Here is a 12,057-nt window from a genome sequence, read left to right as displayed (position 1 = left end):
ATCTCTCTCTCTTAACATTAAACTATTTTCCCATTAAATTCATTTGCTTTTGGAATCAAAAGTGGTCCTATATTATCTTGCCATGCATACATTATTAATGGCAATCCATTTTTAATTTAATGAAAAATTACGTTAAGAGCAAGGGAGGAAGCTGTCTTGCAGCATCCTTGCTCTTTCTTTGCCTAGATAACCTCAAGCGATCGAAGAGGTTAAATTTAAAATCCACTCCTGCTCGGCATTTTTATCTTTTTAAATGGAACAGTGTTTAAACTCAGGGAAACTATCAAAGGCGGAATGAATGTATTGGCAGAGGTGACAAGTGGCATTCAAGTTGGATAATCTTATTCTTTAAGTGGTTGACAGAAGTTTCTGTTGAGAGAGAACTGTCCGAAAGAGGAGATCTTGTTGCAGTTTCCCAAAGTTTATTTAGGCAGTAGAAAGCTGAATCATTATGTAAATCTAATTATCATTCTTGTGAGCTATATCAGCCTGGAAGTTAGTAAGTTGGTCATGAGTGCAACTGTGTCATAAAGAAGCTCTCCGGATTGGAGACTTGTTCTTAAATTTGATTCTGCGCTACCCTCTGTTACCCCAAGGATTAAGAGACAAAATGTTTCCAAGCCCATTGCTAATTTAACAGCAAATTGGAGCTTGCAGTTAGTGAAATCATTCTGCTGTTCTCTTAATTAAAAAAAAAAAAAAAAAAAAGCCCACACCACAATTTGGGTCAAGATTTTAATTTTGTTTTGCTATTATTATGATAATTTAAGCCCTAAATAAGGATAAAATATAGCTGACTGGAGACCAGATCTTGTCTACGTTAGAAAAATGATCCATTACTGTCAAAACTTGTCTCCGGCAGAAATCATCAGGCTCATGTGCGGTAAAGCTTTGTTAGTTCACATCAAATTGTAGCACAGGTTTCAGCCTGGTCTTCTAAGAGACGTCTTAAAGACCTTTGTAAAATGTGACGCTTACATGTGCGCAGCAGTGTTCCTTAATAACTACTGAATTCGCTAGCTGTGAAACAAAATACTTACAAGTGTTTAACTATAGAATCCAGAGCCCTGGTCTTGAATAAAGGCTGTACTGTACTGAAAGATGTACAAATAAAAAGGAAGGGGGGGTCCTGGCCTTGGTGAATTTGCAAAGTGCAGGACAACAGGTCGCGTGGGGCGAGGATGAAGGAGCTGAAAGGAGGAGCTGGAGAAGATGGCATCTCTTAGCATGGCTGGCAGCGGGAACGTGGTAGGAGCATGAAGAGCGACAGTGGAGCATCACCTTCTGCTGTGCCGCAGACACCTGGATGCCGCTGGTAGCAGATATGCCGCACTTCTGTGCGCTAGTAAATGTATCTGCTCTGTAGTAGTAATTGGTTCCAGTTAGTTGGCGAGAGTCTCTTTTGGAGCCGTACAGTAAATATGTTTGCTTAAATATTTCCCCACAGCTACTTCTACGCTGCTGTTAAGCACAATAGTAGACCTTAAGCTGTAACAGATGCAGCGTGGACAGTATCTATTGAGTTTTTATGCTTTAGTGCTTTATAAAATGACAGCTTTGTTTTTGCTTTATGTTTGTTACCGTTTTGTTCAGCTTGGACTGAACGCTGGTCACTGGGACTAGCAGCTACGGAGGTGGGTTTTAGCTTCGCTCTTCAGTGGGTTATCCTCTCTCTGCGGTTACCTTGGCGTGGGGCGGAGTATCTTGCCGTAGTACAGCTGGGTGGTGGATTGCCACAGGTTTCCTCACCCTGTGTTGTCACGAATGTCAGTGCTGTGGGGTCCTGGACCGCCACAGAGTTCCGTTCCTGGCTCTGTCCCCATCGCCTTGGGCAAACGCCTCCGCTCTTGCAGTGTGCTTCTGTTCTCTCCTGTCATGAAGCTTGACTCTAGTTGAATTAACTTAACCCGCTCAAGTCGGAGGGGTCAAAGCCACAAGGTGAGGGATATCGGCTCCGAGATGGATCCATCCAGTGTGCGTGGGTCTCTGCCGCAGCGGGTGGTCGAGCAGGAAGGAAGAACTTTGTGGTAGCTCCTGAAGCCCAGCAGCTACTGATGCAATGTCAGAATAGTTGTGTTTGGTTTTTTTTTTTTTTTTTTTCCCCCTGAATGGGCATGTTGTTTCCTATTCAGTTCTTCTGTCTTTGGCTTGTCCCATTGGTGCAGGTCTGTTTTGGTGAAACAAGGAAAAATTAGCGTTGGGAGAAAGGGATTTAGAAACAGTCATTAGGCTTTCTAGGCACAGAACGGGTATAACCTGTTTGACTTTGCTCACGCTTTGCCAAGCTTGCACCTTCCCCCTCTCCTGTAAGTGCTGAACTAATGGTTGGCATGACTGGCTCCTTATAAATTAGGTCTAGTTAACGAGGTTATTGTCACTCAGTTACACAGCATTTAGCAAACAACAGTTACGCAACCATTTAAAACTAAAAAAACCCCCAACAAACCCAAAAAACCTGTAACAGAGTTGTACCAACTTTTTTACATAGTTTGGGATTGCGTAGCCTCTTCTGTTTGAATTTTAAACAAAAAAAGTGGTTTTATCTAGTAATCTTTTGTCTTTCTAAACTTGGTATCTCAGTGAGTCCAAAGAGCATACCGTATTTCACACACCGGAAATCTTCACTCACAGCTGGTAATAGGGAACATTTTCGGCCGTCCTGCTGAGTTGGATGGAACTATGTGCAAAATCAGGTACTGCTGGATTGTACGTCGAGTTTCCCTGGGCTGTGTCCCGACAGTATCTAATGCCAACTACAAATTACAGCTTGCGTGTTTGAGCTGGAGCTTCAGCAAATAGTAGCAGGAATAATAATAATTAAAAGAAAGCTTGGGCCGTTCTGCAGAGGTGAGAATAGCTCTATATTTTGCTCCAAACAGAAAGATTAGAATGACTTGGTCAAGGTCACGGAGCAAGCTAATGGCAAAGCCGGGACTGAAAGCCAGTCATCCATCATCCAGGCTTTCCTCCGTATTTGCTAGACCTCACTGCCTCTTATGGATATCTAATCATCTAGACTGCTGCAGTGGTGGTCTGATGAAAGATTTCGGTCTTTTAATGGGATTTGAAAGTTGGGTAATAACGCTTATTTCCTATTTATGGTTTAGTGTACAAACTAGCAAATGCAATATCAGTTTTGACACAGCTCCTTTTAAAACTGGCTGCATAAACGCAGAAATAAATTAAGCCTTACAAGTCCCCTCTGGGAACCCAGTGAGTATTACCCTGTTTTGAGAAAGGAGGAAGCAGAACAGCAAATACATGCATGTGATACATCCAAGGTTATACAGCTGGCAGAACTGGGAATCGACTCCTGCTCTTGTGACGCTCCCCGGTCACTTGCGTCAGAGTTGCTCAAGTTTTATTTGGGGCTAAAAACATCCGGAGCAGGTAAGAACGTCCCTGCATGCATCCGAGCGACAGGGTAGGAGGTGCACAGGACAAAGAAATTCCTTTTCCTTCCTCTCTCTGCCTCTTCCAGCTCGGAAAGGGTTACAGCTGGAATGCCTGCAACAGCCTCGGGAAAACGTGAATCGGAGCTGGTGAGGGAAGGCAGGATGGGAACCCAGAATTGCGAGCTGTTTTGTGCTTTACACTTACACATACCTTCTTTATTTTTGTTTCTTGGCGGAGGGGAGGGCTTAAATCCAGGGCTTGAGGCCATCTCGGCACAGTTGACGTGAGCCAGGCTGCGACAGGAGGCAGATGGTGTTAGCGTGCCGTGTCATTAAATAGATTAAATAGGAGGCTGGGTGCCTGTGTGGGGTGGGGAGGGCTGGAGCGGGGGGCAACCTCAGCCCCTTTCTCCTTGCCTCCTCCCTCGCTGCCCTCCTGCAGAGCGAGCGTGAGTGTGAGCGAGCGTGCGAGTGCGCGTGTGTGCGCGCGAGTGCAGCATGGAGGGAGGGACTGGAGCTGCTGCCGCCGCTGCCTTTGCCGGTATCTGTACGGCAGCTTTCACTGCGGGAGCGATAGGAGCTGGAAGCAATCTTGATGAATCCGAAAGGTCAGTACTATCAATAAATCACCCACAGATAAATGCTCCTCGGAGATGCTGCCTTCCTTTTTTTTTTTAAAATTTTTTTTTAACCCTGCTGTCTCATAAATGGAGTATTAGACCGATACCGTATCTCCGAGGAATGTAATTGTTTCACAATTGGTCGTAGCCAGCAATGTCTAATAAAAATGTAGAGCGTGATTTTAAAAGGCAAGCGTGTCATTTTCACTTAGCAAATGCAACTTCATTTTAATTTTTAGTGTGTTTTTAAGCATATGTATATGACTGTGTATCTTTCAAGTGGTTGAGTATTTGAATGGAGAAAGGTTAATTACCTCCTTCAATCAGATTACACTATGTAGGGTACGCTAGCCTGTAGAAAGCAGGCAAAGTATAATTTTGCATCCCGTTCTTCATGTGACAGTGGTCCTTGAGGCATTTTCAGGTAGAGTGTGTAGAATGTGGTTATTAGCATGACTGAAACTTGCATTTTTTTTAATCAAAAATGTAATATATCCTGTCCGTAGCAGAGTAAAGCGCATACTCTGGCTGCGTGAAAACAGCAGTAGTCACAAGGGTTCTGTGCTGAGCGTATTTTTTTTTTTTTTTTTCTTCTCCTTTCTAATGGATAACTAAGTGCTGTTGGTATGGTAAGGGTTTCGGAGCAATAGTTCTGGAGGGCCAGGTTATCGTGTAGTTAAAATTCTTGTGGAATGAGACAGGGCTGATTATCTTCACGGCAAATCGTCTCCTTCACCCTAGGCTTGGATTTGTACCGTGGCTGATATGAAATAAGCCTATTGCCGTTGCAGTTCAATTGGGATTTTCTACTTCAGGGCTGAGAGTGCATAAATAGTTACTGGTGGAAAAAAGGAGGGAGTTGGGGAACGAGTCTTAATTTAAAACTTGCCGTCCTGGGCATGCTGTTACCACCTACCTGGTTTACAGATCAAGGCTGTTTCTACCAAATTAAAAGTTATTTATGAACATAGCTGCCGGAAGCTGAAGACCACGGGTTCTTATTTCACTGTATAATGCATTATCAACAAAGTATTGATAATTTATGCTAACTCCACCCACTTCAGCTTACACTGCCAGAAACCGAGGGAGAGCAGCTCCTACTAGCACTGCAAAATTTCTCTGAAATTGTCTGCGTTTTCTTTCTTTCTTGAAGTATTTTGCCTTAGGGAAGCTGCTACTGAGTATCTTCTCATTGTTTGTACTGCCCGGTGACTCAGTGAGAAAGCCAGTTAGGTAATTTTGGTTCCCCTTGCTTACAAACAAAACTGTATTTAAAAATTCAGCATGTGTAGTGTAGTAATGTTGGAGCCCTTGCACTCCCCCATGTCCTTTGTGACGGAAAAAGCACAATACGCTATATATTAGTGTCCACGTATACAGACGCACGCCGTAGAGGATTTTGGAAATAGGAACACCATAGGATTTTTGTGGTGTGAATTCCCTTGGGAATGCGTGGGGCTCACTGGCAATGAAAACTCTGACATTTGTAAGTAGCTGGCAATGTCAGCCTGCGCAGCACCGGGTCTGTGGCTAAAGACAGACAAAGTTTAGCAATGATGTGATACGAGCTGTGCAGTTTTCTTCCAAACGGGTCTTGTATTTCAGGGCAGTGCGGATTAAATACGCTTTAGTTCTGGCAGTGACGGTCCCCTTTTTTTGGCCGCTTGTGCGGATAGTCCAGAGCATGACAGAACTTCGTAGTAGCTTATTACGGTTGACTCTCCAAAGGGGAGATCTCTTACTCGTGTTCCCTCAGCGCCCTGCTTTTCAGCGTAGTGATAAAAATTTGTATTGTCTCTTACCAGCAAGACTTGCATTTAATAGGATTATGGAAGTGTTTTTAACTTTATACTCTCAGACCGGTGCTCCTGGCTGATACTTGGAGTGTGGGGAGTTTTCTGATTATTGATGTAAAAGTAAATCTAGACAGAATGAACTGTGCTGATGTGTATTTTCAGGGGGGAAAAAAAAAACCCAACATTTTCTGAGCGGTACATCTGAGGGTTGCAGAATCCTTGCCCTATCTGTAGCAGTATTTTTTTTGGCTGGAGGGGAAGAGGGACAGAAAGCAGCAACTCTCTGAGCTTGCGAAGGAGCAGCCGTTCCCAGGGACAGCCGGATCGCGGCGCGGTGTACGTCACGTCAGATAGAGAGCATCTTCTGGGCCGCTCGTTGGTGATTTGTGTTCCACGTAACCGTGTCGGGGGGACTTGGCGTGTCACAGAATCATAGAATAGAATCATAGAATCGTTTAGGTTGGAAAAGCCCTTTAAGATCATCCAGTCCAACCATTAACCTACACTACCAAGCCCACACTAAACCAATCAAGGGTAGACCAGACTGAACCATGTCCCCAAGTGCCACCTCTGCCCGTTTTTTGAACCCCTCCAGGGATGGGGACTCCCCCACCTCTCTGGGCAGCCTGTTCCAATGCTTGACCACCCTTTCCGTAAATAAATTTTAACTAATTTCCAACCTAAACCTCCCCTGGTGCAGCTTGAGCCCATTTTCTCTCGTCCTATCACTAACTACGTGGGAGCAGAGCCCAACACCCCGCTCCCTGCCCCCTCCTGCCAGGAGCTGCAGAGAGCAATGAGGTCTCCCCTCAGCCTCCTCTTCTCCAGGCTGAACACCCCCAGCTCCCTCAGCCGCTCCCCACCAGCCCTGTGCTCCAGACCCTGCCCCAGCTCCGCTGCCCTTCCCTGGACAAGAAGTGTCGCAAAGTCCCCTCTGCTGCAGCTGCCCGGCCCTGCGGATCTGCCTTTGCTCCTGAGCCCCGCGCGCCTTTCCCCGGCTCCAGCCCCGCAGCATCCTTTCCGTGGAAGAAATCCCCGCGTTTTGCCTTAGGGGAGGCGGGGGCAGTTTTATCAGAGCATTAGTGAGCACGTCCTTCACCACCCCAGTCCTTTTTGCAGCAACCAGTATATCAAATACAGTGTGGCATATCTTCAGTATTTATATCAAGAATACAAAAAAACCATTTAATCCCCCTTTAACAAGCTTTTTGGTTTAATCTTTCTTTGAACCATGTTTCTTCTTGTTGTTTGATTCTTTCTGAAAACTTCAGGCCCTGGTATCAGGGACCAGAATGTAATGTTTCGGTATTCTGTTCCTGACAGTGGTCAATAAAGGAAAGTAAATCCCCGATTTTTCACCAATGGTCCTATGTCATAAAAAAGAATGTCCTTCCCAGCTTCCATTCAGTCATCAGCCTGGAGAAAAGGTGGTGGTGGGGGGGGAAAACAACCCCAAGCCCACAAAATAGGTGGTGGAAGGGAGGAATAAGGTGACTTTGAAGTGCTGGGTGTGACGGACAAAGCAGAGTTGGGGTGGGATCTGAGCTCTCCAGTCACGAGTACAGTGACCAGAGCAGGCGACTCTTAGCTGCTGAGTCAGAACAGGGTAGATATCAACGTGCATTCACGTGAAGAGAAAAAAAGGCAGATGTACACCTTCTGTGTATTCCTTTGAATTCACTGTATGTGGGAGATCTTAACCAGATGCAGTGGCAAGGGCTGAGAACTGGAGCAGGCGTCTCCTCAGTTCCGCTCAGTCCCTCAATATCCTGGTTTTACTTAACTGTTTGTTGTTTTTATTTGTTTCTTTGCCGAAGGACCTTTCTGTGTACTGTTTCTGGACAAGAGCTTGCAAACACGTTTGAAGGGTATATGCAGAAAGCAACTGAAAACATCAAGCTCGACATTTGTGTGCATTTTGCACTCGCGCCCGCTGCTTTGTTCCGGAGCGTGATGTAGAGTGGGGATGAGGGGAGGGAAAGGAGGAGGACCTGGAACTTGGTACCTTCGCTTTGACGCACCGTTTGTATTCTGGCTTCTCTTACATCCTGCGTTCATTCCTTCTGAAACACCGAATGTGAAATCTGTTATCCCAGCACCTCTGGAGACACTTTGGAGGTGACACAATACCTGGTTTCCTGTCACTTGCCTTTTCTTACGCAACCCATAATCTAACCTGGTTTTCTTCCATCGTTGTGTAGAACAGCAGTAAAAGCTGCAACGCTTACCAAAAGCTCTGGTACAGCTTGCTTTCAAAGCTGATAGCAACCAGTGTCCGGTCCGAGATGCTTTCCGGTGGCAGAGAGCACCCTCGGCTACGGGAGGTGGTGGTCGCAGCTGCAGCACCGCGTTCGGCAGAGCCAGGCGCGACCTCCGTTCAGCCTCCGGGGCCGGGAGCGGGCTGTGTGTTGGACCATCTGCGTTAGGCTATCGTCACGGCCTGCACGTTCATTTACGAAGGGCTGCCCGGCCTTGCGTTCCCTTCCAGTAAGTCCCGCGGCTGAATGAACTTCTGAAGCGCCCAGAAGATGACGGTGCGTTGCTGCCTGTTGGGTTACATGCTTACAGTTCCTCCAGCTTCATCTTGAAGCTCCTCGGAGGTCTGAAATCTCTGCTTAATCAAACTTGGGGAAAGATTTTATTTGTGCATTTGTTTATTGCATTATTGGAAAGACTTCAACTTCTCCTGATGTTAAAGACTAGCAAGCCCTTGTTACGTTGGCACACCAAGACTTTAACGCAGCTCTCTGGTTTTTAACTCGGGCGGTTCAAGCTGGGGGCAGTTTTAGCTGGGTGATCGCAAGCATCCTGTTGCTTTTGCTGAAATAAGATGACGGCTTCGTTGGGCATCGAGCTGATGCATAGGCGGTGGTAAGGGTTTGCTTTCTCCTGGCAAATGAATTTAAAGCAGTGCGTGGTCCCGATGGGATTTAACCTCTTTCAGAGGGGGCAGTTGTGGTGTTAGGACTCTCCACTTGCTCTCAGTCTCTGGGTGCAGCTCGCTGTTGTAAGCCAAACGTGACACGTTGATGAACTCCAGCGATGTGTGTTTTCTTCTTTTCATTATGTATTATAGGGCAATTTTCCTATTCACAGGGTTATTCAATAGTCAAGGATTTCTCAACATTTTTTCCCCAGGGTTTATAGATTAGTGCTCCAAACCTTGTTCAGCATTGGAATGTAGCAGATGAGGTTTCAGCCCTTAAGGAGTGTTTTAACCATGCAAACATGCTTTAATTTCTGGCCCCATTTCTTCATTTGTGTATTTCAGAAGGTTTTTTCCTTCTTAAAAGTGAAATGTAACAAGATATTACACAAACTTTTTCCTGAAACATAAATACAACATTTCCAATCCTTTTCAGTCTGTTGCTCTCTGTACATTTTCTCTTACTGATACTTTAATGGAATAGCTTTACTTACTGTATTAGATAAATGTAATTTGTAAACATACCTTGTATCTCTTTGCAGCTTGTTCGGTGTCACTGTGCTGAATTCTGTTTTAGTGTAAGTGTGCTGGACCAATGCATGTCATTGTTTTTTAAAAAAGCATTTACATAAAATATCTAACTATTTGAAGTGCGTATGCCTACAGTGATCGTGTGAAAATCTTTTTTTTTTTTTTTTTTTAAATAAAGATGTGCTGGGAGAAAAATTTTGAGAACCATATCGATATATACCATGAAATTAAGAGTCAAAAGGTAAATAAAAAGAGCACTAAACTACTTATTACTTTTTTTTTGTGGTTTCTGAGCATATCTCGTAATTTGGAGTGATGGAAGAGGGACCATGACACAATATTTTCATGTTTTTCATTAGGCTAGAACTTTGGCATCAAACACACAGCAAGCTCCTTGCTACACTTGAAATAAGAGTGAGTTTTGACCTTGGGCATGTGGCCTAACACATTTCATGGAATCATAGAATCGTTTAGGTTGGAAAATACCTTTAAGATCATCCGGTCCAACCATTTGTTTGTGTGTTTGAAACTTTGTGACATTCTCCTTTGAAAATAATGCCAGTAAGCCATCCCAGCTCTTGAAGACTACCTTTAACATGTTTTTGCGTAAGTAAAACCTGCTTCAAAACCACCCGTTGGTAGTGTTAGTCTAGGGGAACATGCAAAGGGTAGGAGCAGATTTGAAGAATTTCCCCAAGTTAAATTGATCTCATATGGTACACTGGAAAAAACGCAGACTAGATGGAGCACTTTCCCAGCCAGAGACAAGGCTATGGGTTGTGAAAAATAAAACAAGAGGAGGAAGCTACGATGATGTCTTAATTTTGCACAGCTTCATCTGATGCACGGTGTTGACAGCTTCCCTTTAGAAGGGGACTTTCCCAGCTTCTTACACTATCAAGGGTGCTGCTTCTGGGCACACATGAGAATACTTAGGTTTTCATAGACTGGAAATCTCCGTTCCCTATTAATGATTGAGGGAAACAAGGCTAATGTCAGATATCAATTTCAGAAGACGGTCGTTCTTAAATCCTAGTATTTGTGGTTGCAGAGAGCCATTAAATTCATGCCCAGAAGGTTAACTGAAGCAGTGTTGACTTCTTTTGTCTACAAACTATTTTGTTTAATATTGCCAGGGCTGCTCATAGCTTGTCGCAGGAGCAATATAATGAGATTAACAAGCCTCTGATCGCTTCCATATCTGATACTTAAATCCCCATGGGAAGCTGTGAAAGTGTCAGAGCTGTGTTGCTCTTGTACGGGGGCTGCGCTGGCAAAGCGAAGTTGTTCTTTCCGTAAGATGGTGTAGATTTGGTCGCTGGGATGATGGAGTAGCTAAGCTTCAATCTGTAGCCTTGGAGCCAGCGTGATTTTAAGAAACAGAGAAGAGATGCTGAGGCTGCCAGCCAGGGGGTTCATTATTGGAAAGAAAAGACAAGCACCCCCCTCCTTCCCCCCGCCATACTCTGAAGAGGGAAGCAAGTTTCATAGGGAGATAATTACGCTGCTGGAAAAACTGCTGTGACAGCTCACAGCACTACAAGTGGAGTTCTTGTGGGGAAAAAGCCACGTTAGACACACCAATTTCTTCCCTTTTTCTCACAGATGGGTATGGTCTATATGCGTAGCGTTGTCCTGAAGCACTTGGTACTTACCTCCTTGCCTTTGCTTTCTTTGTCTGCTTCGGGCTGACAGACACCAAGCTGGTTGTTTTCGAGTGACATAGCCCACAGTCGATTTGGGAGCACAGATAGACACCTGAATTATATTTTCCCCCACTTAGAAAAGCATCCATGACTGATTGATTATGAGTGCAAAATTAGAAGCTTTTTCTTAAAAACAAAACCAAAATGAGGGAGAACTGTGCATAGTTTTATTTAGAAAGCAAACAAATAAAACCACAGCTCAGTATTAATTTGAAAGCAGCGTTGTGTTCCTGTGCTTTCTTTACCCAGTGCCTTTAGTGTTGTTGAGATGTTAGCAGTTGCCATACACGTTTTGTGGAAATCTCCACCAGTCTCCGTGTTAGATCTCTCTGTGCACCTCCGCAGCTTACAGCCCTTTTGGTTTAAGGTGCACGTCTGATTTTTAGTTTCCCCCAGTTGACAAAAATGGCTTCTCTCCGGTTCTTGAGCAGTAGTTAGCTTGGTGGAGATGTTGCTTTTTGGCTTCCGTGTAGGACTGATTACTTGTAGAAATAATACCGCTTTTCTCCACGCTTCGGTGTATGTTAACAAGCATTGGAGGCACCCGAATCACACAAAAACCTTTTCTCCAGCAAAAGTCGCTGGTTTTGAATAAGTTCTCCCTTTCAAGGGCTTGACCACACATGGAACTTCTCAGGAACAGCTGCTCACAAATAATTCCAGATGCAGACAGACCCTGAATACAATGTTATGTTCTGTATTGGGCCTGTTTATGCTGACCTCTTCCAATCCCTTGTATTGCTTTTTAAGCTCAGGATTATCTCTTTGCTCATTTAAAATATAAATTCTAGATACTTTTAAATCTCAAAATTCACGCACAAAAGCTAAAGCTACTCTTATTCATTGCTCTATTCTCTTCTCCGTTTGGGTTGGCAAATTGAAGGTGCTTCGCTGCTATTGCAGCTGTCCCTCTAACAAGAGCTGGAGGATTCGCAGGGTCTGCAGAGCCGCTGGGTGTGCGAGCAGTGAATACTGGTCTTTGCTTTGCTGCTTATGAACTTCAGGAGAGAACCTTAGCCCCCTGAGAACTAGGTACTCAGTTACGCACTCCGGTCAGAAATGCTAGAATGATATGGCAAGGGA

Source organism: Pelecanus crispus, chromosome 19 (genome assembly GCF_030463565.1).
Source record: "Pelecanus crispus isolate bPelCri1 chromosome 19, bPelCri1.pri, whole genome shotgun sequence".
Classification (NCBI taxonomy): Eukaryota; Metazoa; Chordata; class Aves; order Pelecaniformes; family Pelecanidae; genus Pelecanus; species Pelecanus crispus.
The sequence above is the reverse complement of the archived record's forward strand: the minus strand, read 5'-3'. Positions refer to the sequence as shown.